We start from the raw sequence: 15,053 nt of genomic DNA on the forward strand, positions 1-15,053 counted from the left end.
GAGAAGGTTAAAAAATTAACATAGATGGAAAATGAGTGATGGAGAGAGGAGGAGTGGTAGAAACAGAGATGTTAAGGAAATTAAGGGTAAAACAGACACAGGGAGAGAGACAGAAACAGAGACAGAGAGCAAGGAACTGAGAAGGAGTAAGGCAGTTAGAATGACTGAGACATATGGAGACAGGGAGAGAAACATGGTTGAAAAAATAGTGATGGAGGCAGTAAACCTAGGGGAGTAGTAGAGAAGGACTGAGGGAGTTACCAAAGAGCAGTAAAGGAAGAAGAGAGAGGGAAGGGGAATGAGAAAAGCAGAGTGAGGAGAAGTGAAGAAAAGGGAGCATGAAAGTGAAGGGGTGAGAAATACAGATATTTTAAACTTACCTCACCAACAAAATAACTTAATTAGAAATAAATGTTTTTTTTAATTACAAGAAAAATGGATTCAATTTCCTAAATTTTCTTTCTAGATCTGAAAAAAAAGTAGTAATATTTAACAATACATTTTAGAATACAGTACACATATTTTCATATTTAACAAAGTAATTTTTTGCCCTTATTTTGCTGTTTTCAGAATATATTGAATTTCACTGAAAATAGTGATATCAATTGTATTCATCACTTAACAGCGGGCAAAAAAATAAACAATCTGAAAGATTGTTTAAAAAAGCCCTGAATCTATCCTCAGTAAAACATACCTTGATAGAAATGTAACATATATATTAAAAATATCTTTTAAGAACAATAACTATTTGCAATAAATAACGTCTGTAAATCTTGTTGCTTAAGCACATACACCAAAATAATATCTGTCAAAGAAGTCCACAATAGAAACATTTACCTTTCCATGAGGCCAAATGGTAATTTTTAAATCCGTTTTAGGTGAAATATCCAATGGCAATCCTATAAAATCGAAATAATGGTTTCTTCAGATGCTGCAATTTGTATCTAAAATTTTGGTTTTAGAAAAATTAAGTAGGAATTTGCTAATTCTGCAGGCAAACGTTGCTTGAAAATCAATTGAGAATTATTACACAGTGTCCAGCCTTTTTCACATTTTAGATAAACTGTGTAATGACCAGAAGTTATAGAAGGTCCATCATGGAAAATTATTGCAACTGCAACAAAAGTCTTTCCTGATATTGATAATTGATTTCCTACAAACGTCTTTATTAAAGTGTCCAATTTTGTTCCATCAGCTCTACAACGTTGCATCATTAAAATTATATACTGTCCATATTTCTTTAAAAATAACGTTGATAACATTTCTGATTTACATTGAGAACATTCCATGTTGTGATTTGCATCTTTAACTAATTTACTAAAAGTCACTGATTTACTCTCTGGTAATGTTAAATGTATGAACCTTTCAGAATCAACATTAGTGCTGCATGTGTTCATACAGTTTTCACAACAATGTTCCCATTTATAAGAGAGACCAAACATATTTTCTATTTCTACCCCTTCATCTTCCAGTACCATAAGCATATACATTAAGAATTCCTGTGCATCTTGCTGGACATTTTTTGTAAACTGTGTACATCCAGAACATACATCTAAAAGATTTCTAACATCAGAAGCACTTTCTATTTTAGTTTTATCATTACTCAACTTCTCATAAAGGAAACTCAGCAGAGAACAAATTCTTTTTTCATGATTTAGTATTATCTGCTCTTGCAAACTTTCAAGATAAAATACAACATTCAGCACTACATTAGCCTAGCAGTTGACACCAGAGCTATTTTCAAAATGACAACCAACAACCTCTTCAACATTGTCCTTTTTCTTTTTGCTTGCAATCACATCTCTCTCCTTTTGTTTTCTCTTCTGTACATCCTCATTACAGATATTCTCAATTCTCCTTTTCCGACAAGCAACATGTTTTTCAAACACAGGATACTGACCTAAATGAGGAGCATAGCTTCTTCTTAATCTATTATACTCCTTTACACAATTTGTATCAGCACTAACTTTTGAGTCATCAAGGTCTATCATGAATAAACCAGATAATTTTTTCACTCGTGACAAAGCAACATATGCCATGCCTTCTTTAAACACACTAGATCCAATGTTTACAAAAGCACTATCTACAGTTAATCCTTGAGATTTGTGAATAGTTACAGCATATGCTAGAGAAAACGGAAACTGCTTCCTACGAACATATAAGTCTTTCACAAGCAAAAAACAAACTGAACAACGACTAATGTCTTTAACCTCTTCAATCTGATCAAATTTTATTTTTAAAAATTCAATTCCATCTTGTTTCTGGTAATTAACAAAACCCACAACTTTACCCATAGCTCCATTCACTAAACCTTTTTCTACATTCAAATTACTTCTTAAAATAACTCGACAGTTCATACATACATAAAGATTCTTTTCTAAACCAGCTGTTTTAGATATGTTTTTCTCTAGAGAATCCAATTTAGTTTTCAATTTGCCTGTCAATATAATAGTTATTCCTTCATGCTGTATTTTATCCACAGCTTCCATTTTCATAATCTCTTTATTTTCCAATTTCAAAAGTTCTTCATTGAATATAGAGCATTCATGTAGTGTTGGCATTAAGCAGATTACAGAATATTTTCTCTGGAACTATTTGTTCTGTTGGAAACAAATTACATAGCAATCGACTCTGTAAAGCTTTTCTGCCATGTTATGTGAGTAGTCCAATTCTGATATCTTTGAGAATACTTGCATAATCATCATCATTTGATTGCCGCTTATTGGTAATGAGTTTTCTGTACTCAAAGTATGACCAAATATTCACATTACCTATACTTCCTAATGACTTTTTCGTGTCTTCATGTGCAAGAGTATTAAATACTGGTTGTCCTTTAACTGGAGTGAGCTGCAGTAGATCCACAAAAACGTTAACATGTTTTCCTCCAAATAACACGTCATAGTCTGTCTTTAGAATTTGCTGCATTCTTAAATGCACAAAGGCAAGCATTAAGTTTGATACCATGCTTACCTCATCAATAATGAGAACTTTCATTTTCTTCAACACTCTTGAAACTTCAAAACATGCTTCTCCTGTTAGCTTGTGGTATTCTATTTTGTTCTCATGCTCTACTGGTAACATTAGCAAACGATGTAAGGTAATTCCTTTTATGTTATATGCTGCTAACCCAGTTGGAGCAGTAACAACACAAGACAAAGTTGAATCAGTTTTTTTCTGTAGGTAGCTTCTAATTACTTTAATCAAGAAACTTTTTCCAGTTCCAGCTTGTCCACTCACATACATTCTGATTGGTTCAAATGATGTGCATGAGCACTCTTCATTTTCATGTAGTATTCCATGATCAATTTGTTTTGTGACTTCTTCATAAATTTGTTGTTGTTCATCATTCAGTTGTTGTTCCAAATTTGGTAAGTCTATTAAATCTTCCTGAGCTGGATTCATAGCTGTTTCCACTTCAGTCATGGCTATTGCAGCTTCATTTTCTACGATTGGTTGTCCTAGGGGATCTTGACTGAGCGTACCAGAACTTTGACTGTCTTGAGAACTGTCTCTAGCTACTTCAGCTGCAATTGTAGCTTATTCAATTTCTTCATTTAACATTTGTACATAATTTGTGAAAGTACTGCATTCTATGCTATCTTTACATGCATTAAAGGAATCTTCATAGCTCTGAAAATCTCCAAGTAATTCATCCTCTGAACGCCATGGTTTAAACAGCTGTAAAAGTGCTAAGTAGTAAAATTCCTTTTTGTCAGTAGTGTCGCAACTCAGCTTCCTGTGATTAATCAAACTTCCTTTTGTTTGTTTCACCAAACATCCTTCCTCACCAATGACTTTATATTTTCCATTGTTGATGTCTTCTGTGGCATTCCGTGTAAAAATGTAGTTCTGCAGCACTTCATAGAGACACATGTTCTCAAGATGATGACTTCTGTTTGGGTAATATGTGTCCAACATCTTTGTTTTAAAAATGTCTGTACTTTCTGGTTCGTTCTCTGCTAAATATTCAATTTCTCGAATAGATTTCAGTACCCGATTTCGCATTCCTGCAAGGCCTAAACTTACCCAAATTATTCTTCTGGATTTGGAGTACAGACTTGCAGATGATAACCTATCTGAGCATTCATATGACCCAATTTCTCGATGTGATAACATCTTTAAACTGAAACTATATAGCTTTTTACTGACAGTCTTCTCGTGAGAAATCTCTTCCCACATTTCTTTCAATTCCGTTTTCTCAGATTTAGTGATGTAAGATGTGACATACCGGGCAACAGCAATAGAATTGTCAGCTACATACTGAAAATCCATGTTAGCATTCCACATGGATAAAATGACTGGGTTGTAGTCATTTATATATTTTGACTCTTCTTTTCTTCTTAGGTTGTAGGTATTTTTCGGAGATTTTCTTGTAATGGTATGTCGCACAGCTGACATAAAACTGTTTACTCTTCCTTTTGAAAGAACAGGTCGTGGAAATCCAAATCGACATTTTTTGTAGAATTTATCTGTACTCTTGTACTTTCGTCGACAGTATTTTCCACACCGATGACTTTGGAAACGTAAAACTTGCTCTTTTAAGTTTTTTTCTTCTGTGCTTTTAGGTATAGCAAGATAAAACTGCATCATCAGAATCTGTTCCAAATTTTGGGGCATACTTGATCCACAACAGCATATGAATATGAGGAGCACCTCATGCTTGGTTCTCTTTTCTCCAAAAGAAATCCACAACTTCTCCAAGAGGTGGATTTTTTTTATTTCAGATGAAGGACATCATAGCCTCAAATCTATGATTGAAATATCTGCAAACATTAACCGGATCCAATGAGCACAATTCTCCTGCTGTCTTGTATTGGATGTTTTCAATATTTGAATTTGCCTCTAGAGGAAAATCCAGTAAATCATCCCAAGCGTACTCAGCACAGCTTAGGGTAAGGAACCATGTAGGAGTTCCTAAATTCCGTAACATACATTTCAATTCTCCACGGCGTCAGTACCAATATTCATTAGTCCCACGCTGACAAGCCACCAGATTAATCAATTGAGATTCCAAATGATCCCCTCGCTGTTGCACTTTGTTCATAAAATCCTTTGCAGACACATTATGTAGATGTACTCCAGTTTTTAAAATGTGATTTACTGTATAAGATAGTGCAGACAAGTCACTTTCAAATAAAAGATGGAACAAATAAGGAATACTTTGACAAAATCTTGGATCTTCTACATATAATCTTGTAGTCCGATACTCAGAAGCAGGAATCTGTACTGGACGTTCATCATATCGTCCACCTTTTCCTGTAGGAAACAGCTGGGGAAAACAACGAGCTTCCAAGCTCTCCTCCCATACACTCACGGGAGTTCCTTTTGCTTTTTTCATCTGAAACAGATCAATAGTGTTTCCCATAACTTCTTTAGAATGAAGAGGATGTATGCTGAAATGTTCAGAAATTTCTTCTTATTTTGACTTATCCACTTTTTCAATTTGCCCAGTTGGTATTCCTGTGTCTGCTAGTAAAACTTCTTCATCTTCATCCATATAAATTGATTCATAGTACTTATTATTTCTTTTCAAATATAAATTTGCTCTTTGTACTTTTCGTACATCTACTAGCTCCTGCCAAATTTTCCTATTCTTTGTGGGTACACCATTAACCAGAATAACTAATGGTTCAGTTTCCAAACTATCTGCATCAATTGTTTCAATATGTTTTTTCAAATCTAATGGCAAATAGACAGCTCTTCCTTTTAAACCTCTTTGTAAATCTGAAGGAGGTAATTTACCTGTTTTGGGCTCCATACGAACTATAATCTGAAACAGATGGACACATTGAATGAGTATAGACTCATACGTATTTAAATCACTAAGTTCTGCAGGAATATCAACCAATTCTAAATTATTATGTACAGCTCTAGCTGGCATTTTATTTTCTTCTAACTTGTTATAACATATTTACAAATACGCTGATCTTCACCCAAATCAAAACAATTTTCCAGAAACAAATATGTAGCAAAATCTTTCCACTCATAATTATTTTCTTTTTCACTTTTTTTATAGAGATCAACATTCCTTGTTTGAGTTTTATAATGGCTTCTCCGGCAACAAATACAAGTAATATTTGGTCTTTCATTAGAGATGATGGTAAATTTTGTCATTTGATCTTCAAAATTTTTACTAACAGTGGGTTCTACATTCTCTTCCACATTTTCTTCAATAACTGTGTCATTTCCTGCACTTTCTTGTTCTGGACCAAAGTAACAAAACTGAATTTCATCAGTAACCTTCTCTACATCTGATACAGATCCACGCAACAGAGCACTATTCAACTCATTTAACTTTAGTGCTGGACTTTTAGCAAAATACAATCTTCTCACAAACTTTCTCATTTCAGTATGATGTATTGCCAGCATCCTAAAATGGTGAAAAACACTTTGACAAACTTTCCTAGAAAGACAAGCCAGAGAATGTCCTTGCAAACCAGTATTCTTTCTCACTCTGCATGGATCTAGTCTTTGAAGCACCTTAATCTTCTGTTTAACACTTTTTTTACTATATTCTCTTAGAAAGTCACGTAATTTATCAATAGATTCTTGTCGTACAGTACAAATACTACTACAATTCGAAGTGTACACTGGGGCTTTAGGACGTTTCCCCATAACCTCATCAGCTAACACTTCTTCCTCATTTCTTGGAACCATTTTCTCCTTTTCCATTACACAACCATCTTTAACTTCATAACTTCGACCACTGGTGTCAACTGCATGCAGCAAACTATTACTTTGAAGATAACTCTCTTCATAAAAAATTGGTTCAGTACTTGAACTATGCTTCCATTCTCCTAAGAACACATTACAAAAGTTATTTTTTTCACTACTCTTTTCCTTTTGCTTTTTGACTTCATTACATTGACTATTTTATCTAATGTACGGATCCTGTTCAAAATTAAAATGAATAGTTTTCTTTTTAATTCCAAAGCCTTTGCAACAATTGATTCAATATGTTTCTTTTTCTTAAAAAATATTGCTTTCTTCATATATTTTTTCACATCCTTTAGCAAATTGAACACCACTCTTCTCTGAAACATTTTTTTACGAATGTTTTGAAATTCTGTTTTTCTTTTAAAGTCATTTTTTCTTGCTTCTGATTGTACATTAGCATTTAGTATTTTCTTTCTATTGTCTTGTTGTTTTCTTCTTGAAACACTATTTGCAGTGGATATACTTTGTACATTTTTTCTATGTTTGAGGATATTTTAAAAAAAATCCTTAGTCTGCTTGCCAGAAGACTTTTTCTTTTTTCCAACATGAGGTTCTTCAACTAATTTCTGTTGTCCAGTTGTCTTCAAATATAGATGTTTTTGCTGTTCTTTTCTCTTTCTTGATTTTATAGGCATGTTTAATTTATTTCAGTGTTGTTCAGCAATACCTAAAGGAAACTAAAAAAAAAATACCTTTATGTAATTTAAATATATTACTATATTTTTTGAGCTTTTCAAATCCTATCATATGAGCTGCCCCTTTCCTACGAGTGCAAGTCTTACAGAACAAGAGCAACATGAATTAAATCTCTGACAACAATTCCTGTGTGCAGACAGACTCATGGTGTGATTCTAGGCAGAAAACGATATGCGATTGGCAATTTCAAAGCACATTTACTACTGTGGTAGAGCAAGTGATGATAATTACTGTAACAGCCTGACACATTTTCCTTATAGTTTAGAGAGGCAGAAGAGAGCCCATGTCCTATCAGCTACTTGAGACCATGAGCATGTGGAACCTGGGTGAGTGATTAGACTAGAGCAAAGGAAATGAGCCTTGGTGATGTTGAATGTGTTAGCATTACACACTGCTATCTGAAATACCACACAGTGCTGAATAGTAAGCATGGGAATGCAGGAGAAGCAGCTGCCTGTGTGCTAAGAGTGTGTTTCTGGAGACTGTGTATTGTCAGGTGCAAGAGAGATCTGCATGGACGCTTGCACAACTGCATGAAGACTGCAGAGATGTATGTAAGATCACCTGTGGTAAGGGTTAATTGGAGTTTTGAACATGTAGGAACTACCTCACCCATTGCAGGAGTGGAAGGAAAATCTACCCTGTTGTTTTCAAATGTGTTACCATTTGCCTCTCATCTGTGAGATAGTGATTTGTGCTGAATGCTAACCATCACAGTTCAAGAAAACAAGATGCCCCTTTCCTATGAGTGCAAGTCTTACAGAACAAGAGCAACACGAATTAAATCTCTGACAACAATTCTTGTGTGCACACAGACTCATGGTGTGATTCTAGGCAGAAAACAATATTTGATTGGCAATTTCAAAGCATATTTACTATTGTGGTAGAGCAAGTGATAATTACTGTAACAGCCTGACACATTTTCCTTATAGTTTAGAGAGGCAAAAAAGAGCACATGTCCTAACAGCTACTTGAGACCATGAGCATGTGGAACCTGGGTGAGTGATTAGACTAGAGCAAAGGAAATGAGCCTTGGTGATGTTGAATGTGCTAGTGTTACACACTGCTATCTGAAATACCACACAGTGCTGAATAGTTAGCATGGGAATGCAGGAGAAGCAGCTGCCTGTGTGCTAAGAGTGTGTTTCTGGAGACTGTGCATTGTCAGGTGCAAGAGAAATCTGCATGGACGCTTGCACAACTGCATGAAGACTGCAGAGATGTATGTAAGATCACCTGTGGTAAGGGTTAATTGGAGTTTTGAACATGTTGGAACTACCTCACCCATTGCAGGAGTGGAAGGAAAATCTACCCTGTTGTTTTCAAATGTGCTAGCATTTGCCTCTCATCTGTGAGATGGTGATGTGTGCTGTATGCTAACCATCACAGTTCAAGAAAACAAGCTGCCCCTTTCCTACGAGTGCAAGTCTTACAGAACAAGAGCAACACAAATTAAATCTCTGACAACAATTCCTGTGTGCACACAGACTCATGGTGTGATTCTAGGCAGAAAACAATATTTGATTGGCAATTTCAAAGCACATTTACTACTGTGGTAGAGCAAGTGATAATTACTGTAACAGCCTGACACATTTTCCTTATACTTTAGAGAGGCAGAAAAGAGCACATGTCCTAACAGCTACTTGAGACAATGAGCACGTGGAACCTGGGTGAGTGATTAGACTAGAGCAAAGGAAATGAGCCTTGGTGATGTTGAATGTGTTAGCATTACACACTGCTATCTGAAATACCACACAGTGCTGAATAGTAAGCATGGGAGTGCAGGAGAAGCAGCTGCCTGTGTGCTAAGAGTGTGTTTCTGGAGACTGTGCATTGTCAGGTGCAAGAGAGATCTGCATGGACGCTTGCACAACTGCATGAAGACTGCAGAGATGTATGTAAGATCACCTGTGGTAAGGGTTAATTGGAGTTTTGAACATGTAGGAACTACCTCACCCATTGCAGGAGTGGAAGGAAAATCTACCCTGTTGTTTTCAAATGTGTTAGCATTTGCCTCTCATCTGTGAGATAGTGATTTGTGCTGAATGCTAACCATCACAGTTCAAGAAAACAAGATGCCCCTTTCCTACGAGTGCAAGTCTGACAGAACAAGAGCAACACAAATTAAATCTCTGACAACAATTCCTGTGTGCACACAGACTCATGGTTTGATTCTAGGCAGAAAACGATATTTGATTGGCAATTTCAAAGCACATTTACTACTGCGGTAGAGCAAGTGATAATTACTGTAACAGCCTGACACATTTTCCTTATAGTTTAGAGAGGCAGAAAAGAGCACATGTTCTAACAGCTACTTGAGACCATGAGCATGTGGAACCTGGGTGAGTGATTACACTAGAGCAAAGGAAATGAGCCTTGGTGATGTTGAATGTGTTAGCGTTACACACTGCTATCTGAAATACCACACAGTGCTGAATAGTAAGCATGGGAGTGCAGGAGAAGCAGCTGGCTGTGTGCTAAGTGTGTGTTTCTGGAGACTGTGTATTGTCAGGTGCAAGAGAGATCTGCATGGACGCTTGCACAACTGCATGAAGACTGCAGAGATGTATGTAAGATCACCTGTGGTAAGGGTTAATTGGAGTTTTGAACATGTAGGAACTACCTCACCCATTGCAGGAGTGGAAGGAAAATCTACCCTGTTGTTTTCAAATGTGTTAGCATGTGCCTCTCATCTGCGAGATAGTGATTTCTGCTGAATGCTAACCATCACAGTTCAAGAAAACAAGCTGCCCCTTTCCTACGAGTGCAAGTCTTACAGAACAAGAGCAACACAAATTAAATCTCTGACAACAATTCCTGTGTGCACACAGACTCATGATGTGATTCTAGGCACAAAACAGTATTCCTGGGTGATACCAGTACACCTTAACTTATGGTGAAGACATACTCCATAATATCTTACAAATTCAAGGCAGTTAAATATCTTCCAAAACATAAAATGTAAAACACAACTTTAAAAGAAGAAACACATTTCTATTATTTATATCAAAATACACCACATACATCCCCTCTCAAATTCATAACTCACCTTTAAAAGTAGTTAGTTGAGAAAGAAATGTGCCACTCACACAGCAGATTATCAGAGCCAGAATCTCTGAGCTGTACTCCTCTCACCAGAACCACTAAATGGCAACATTTCTCTCTCTTTTTTCACACATATACATGTTAACTTCAAATCACATTGCTTCCCACATTTTTTTAAATGGAAACACACATTTCTATTGGTTGCAAATTTCAACCCTTTCCAAATGATTCCTACCCCCAACATGACTTCTACCTGCTACCATAGCAACAGATCATGGAACACTGGTGTGAGCAGAGAGGTCAGAAGTTCAGCACACAATGTTTCTAATCCAAAGAGCAAGAGTGCTTGACTTTTCAAACCTAACAGCATATCCAAAGTAATCTTCTGTGGGAACACATTTTTCTGAACCAATACAAAACATGCTTTTAAAAATTTAAACATACAGCCTAGTTTTTAGTGTTGAATGGTCTGAAACAGCCAATTAGTTCTTTTTATTAAAAAAAAAGTTTGTAAGCCTCCTTTTTACAACTATCTTTCTTTTCATATTGCCATTCTACTGAAAGACACCTTCTGAGTGCATCCAGATCTCCTTGAAAGATGTTCACAGTGTGGATTGTAGGTCATAGCTATGTCTACTGGAGTGACAAGTATGCGGAAAAAAGAGGTATTGTGAAAGACCTTGCTTTGCCAAATGTAGACATTAAATGGATTGGTCAGAGAGGGTTAAAGTGGCACCAATTAATGCCTTTGGTGAAATCCTTTCTACATCTCCCACAGCCTGACCTTATAATTGTGCACTGTGGTAGAAATGACCTAGGCACTTTAACTGGGGTAGGTCTGGAAATGCTTGTTAAGGACACCTTTGTGCAATTGATGTCACTTTTTCCACAAACTACCTTTGTATATTCTAATATATGCCAAAGGCAAAAGTGGAACTGGTCCAACCAATATTGTCCGCAGATTGAGAAAGCAAAAAAGCACGTCAATAAGTCTGTTTCTGCTTTCCTCAGAGACTATGGTATGGGTTCTATATACCACAACAACTTGTGTTACAACATGCAAGGCATTTATAGAGGAGACGGTGTACATTTCACAGATGAAGGGAACAGAGTCTTCCTCTTGAACTTTAGACTCTGCATCGGTACTTACTTGTAGGTACAAAAAAACACTCAATGAACACAACAGCTCTTTTTAGAGCCAACCAACATCTAAACACATAAACTTGATTTTTGATTCTATTTTTTTAATGAATTTTTTGCTGCCGTGCGCGCACCGTGTGCGCACCGTGCAATATTTATAATTTTTTTTGTTTTTGGGGACCTTAGGGGTCTTTCATGGTCCCCCTGAGAAGGCCTAGGGGGTCAGGGACTCTCTACCCTGCCCCCTTTTCACGTTCTCCACTTGTGTTTTTAGCTCTCTTCTGCCTCTAAAACTCAAAATGGCGGCTGGGGGATGCGCGCACCGTGCGCGCACCCCGCGATTTTTTGAAAAAAAAATAAAATGTTTTTTTCACCCTTCGGGGTCCTTTAGGGACCCCCTGACAAAGGCTAGGGGGTCAGGAACTCTCTACCCTGCCCCCTTTTCACGTTCTCTACTTGTGTTTTTAGCTCTCTTCTGCCTCTAAAACTCAAAATGGCGGCTGAGGGGTGCGCGCACCGTGCGCGCACCCCGGGATTTTTGGAAAAAAAATAAAATGTTTTTTTCACCCTTCGGGGTCCTTCAGGGACCCCCTGACAAAGGCTAGGGGGTCAGGAACTCTCTACCCTGCCCCCTTTTCACGTTCTCCACCTTTCCTTTTCACTGTCACACACAAAATGGCGTCCGACACTTCCTGATTTCGACCGATTGGAATGTTGACTGACATCTAATCACCAATCAGAATTACGCTCGTGGACATTTGGTGCGCGCACGGTGCGCGCATATAGATATTTATGTACTTTTAACTGCAATTTTCTCAGGAACTACTGAACAGATTGACACCATATATGCAAAAGGCACATGCCTGACCTGAGGACTACCTCTTTGCCAAATTTCAAGTAATTCTGTTCAGCCGTTCGGCCTGTACCTTCGACTAAAGGTCCTATGGGAAAAGGCATGGGGAAAACGCGTTTTGGGACCCCTCTTTTTTCTCAGCCCCCGCTTGACGAATCACCCCGAGACTTTCAGGGTAGGAGCTGAGCAGAGCGCCCCATTAGTTTTGAAAATTTCACGAAGATAAGTCAACCGGCGCCAAAGTTATTCAAAATAGAATTTTCAGATTTCCTACGGGAACTCGGTCCTAACTATAACTATCTACGGGCGACCGCCAGTGGATATGCGCGCTCCCTGACGTGCGTGAGCGTAATTCTGATTGGTGGTTACATGTCAGTCAACGTTAGAATCGGTCGAAATCAGGAAGTGTCGGCCGCCATTTTGTTTGTTGTGGGTGCGAGAGTGAAAAAGAGAGGTGGCGAACGTGAAAAGGGGGCAGGGTAGAGAGTTCCTGACCCCCTAGCCTTTGTCAGGGGGTCCCTAAAGGACCCCGAAGGGTGAAAAAACATATATATTTTTTTTTAAATCGCGGGGTGCACGCACGGTGCAAAACCATAAAAAATAAATAATTAAAAAAAAAAAAAATTAGCATATAAAAAAACGTACAAATTCACTTAAAAAACCATAGGTTTCACGCACGTTATAGTTAGGAATTAGCATTTAAAAAAACCTTGCAAATTCACTTAAAAAACCATAGGTTTCACACATGTTATAGTTAGGTGGATATTTCTCTCGTAAAAAATCAATGAAATTCCACCGTTATAGTTAGTTCAGATAACTATAACTCGCGCGACCGCCACTCTATCACAAGGATTATGTCATCAGTGATGTCATGAGTGATGCCACTGACCATGTCATGAGTGATGAAATATGTGACGTCATGAGCACTGGATTGCGGGCGCGCGAGTTATAGTTATCTGAACTAACTATAACGGTGGAATTTCATTGTTTTTTTACGAGTGAAATGTCCACCTAACTATAACATGTGTGAAACCTATGGTTTTTTAAGTGAATATATATATATATATATATATTACCTACTGGCGGTCGCCAGTAGGTAGTTATAGTTAGGACCTATTTTCCATAGGAAATCCGCAACATTCTATTCCCAATAACTTTGGCGCCAATTGATGAATCATAGCGAAATTTTCAAAACTTTTGGCCAGCTCCGGTCCACCCCTATCCTGAAAGTCTCGGGATGATTCATGTAGTGGGGTCCGAGAAAAAAGGGGGTCCCAAAACGTGTTTTCCCCATGCAATTTCCCATAGGACATTTAGCCGCAGCTACAGACCGAACTGCTGAACGGAATTACACCAAACTTGGCAGAAAGGTAGTCCTCAGTTCAGACTCGTGCCTTTTGCTTAAATGGTGTAAATCTGTTCAGTAGTTCCTGAGAACATCAAAAGTAAAATCACATATATATCTGGGCGGAGGCTAACCACACATCTCATGGTGAGATCTGATTGGCTGTCAGCACTTCATCCAAGAAGTGTTGGCAGCCATCTTGGGACCAATATACATGATAGCACCTCATTAAAAGCATTGCAGTTAATAGAGGTTTTAAGACTTTAGTTCCATTATAAATCATTTGTTGATGGTACCATACTCATTGTAGGAATTGTGATATGTTCTAAGGTGATTTTACCATGTGAAAAAGCCTTCTGCTGGGATATCATGAATCATGTTTGAGAGAAAACTATTTTCTCATGCTTTTCCCACAGAGGTTTGGAAGGTGATCTATAAGCTAAACTGAGAGGATATTTTCTGTAAATTCACATTATCTTTCTCAGTCATGTGAGAATGAAGTCTGACATTCTCAGTAAAACATGTACATCCAACAAGGTCAGAGACTGTCAGTTGATTCCTTTGTGTTCTACTGCAGCTTCCCAGAGTGTTCCAAAGAACAACTAGAGCGCTAACAGTCCTACTTATGATAAACGTATATGGCACACCTGAAGCCATCTTGATTGGAATAAAGTGGTAACTCTTAAAACATTTAATTTAAAAAGGAACACAATGAGGGGGTTCATTTTGCCATAGAAATTATGATTAGTGCTGAAAAAAGAAAAATTAGGGCACATTTTGAGTGACTTCTCGAATCCTCTTCTATTTCATTAAAACATTCTGACATGCAGACTGAAACATGCACTTTCAATACCAGCAGCAGACTTCCCTGGTGAGCAGTACCTTTACTATAGTGATCTAATAAGCAACTAGACTGCTAACATTCCGAAATTATGGCAAATGTGTGACACATCTGAATGCCTTCTTGATGGAATCAAAGTAAAAAACCTGAAAGTATTTCCTACTGAGGAGACTGTAGTAAATGAGGAAATTAGGAAACTTCATAACAAATAAATCTCCCAAGATGGCCACCAGAGACAAAAGAGCCCAAATGTAGCACACATATCACCCAGATGTAGCCCAAGTATAGCCCAATGGCAGAATGTCCCAGAGAGTTCTAAAGAACAGCTAGAGCGCTAACAGTCTTACTTATGACAAAAGTATGGCACACCCGAAGCCATCTTTATTGGAATAAAGTGGTAACACTTAAAACATTTC

Source organism: Triturus cristatus, chromosome 2_2 (assembly GCF_964204655.1).
Source record: "Triturus cristatus chromosome 2_2, aTriCri1.1, whole genome shotgun sequence".
NCBI lineage: Eukaryota > Metazoa > Chordata > Amphibia > Caudata > Salamandridae > Triturus > Triturus cristatus.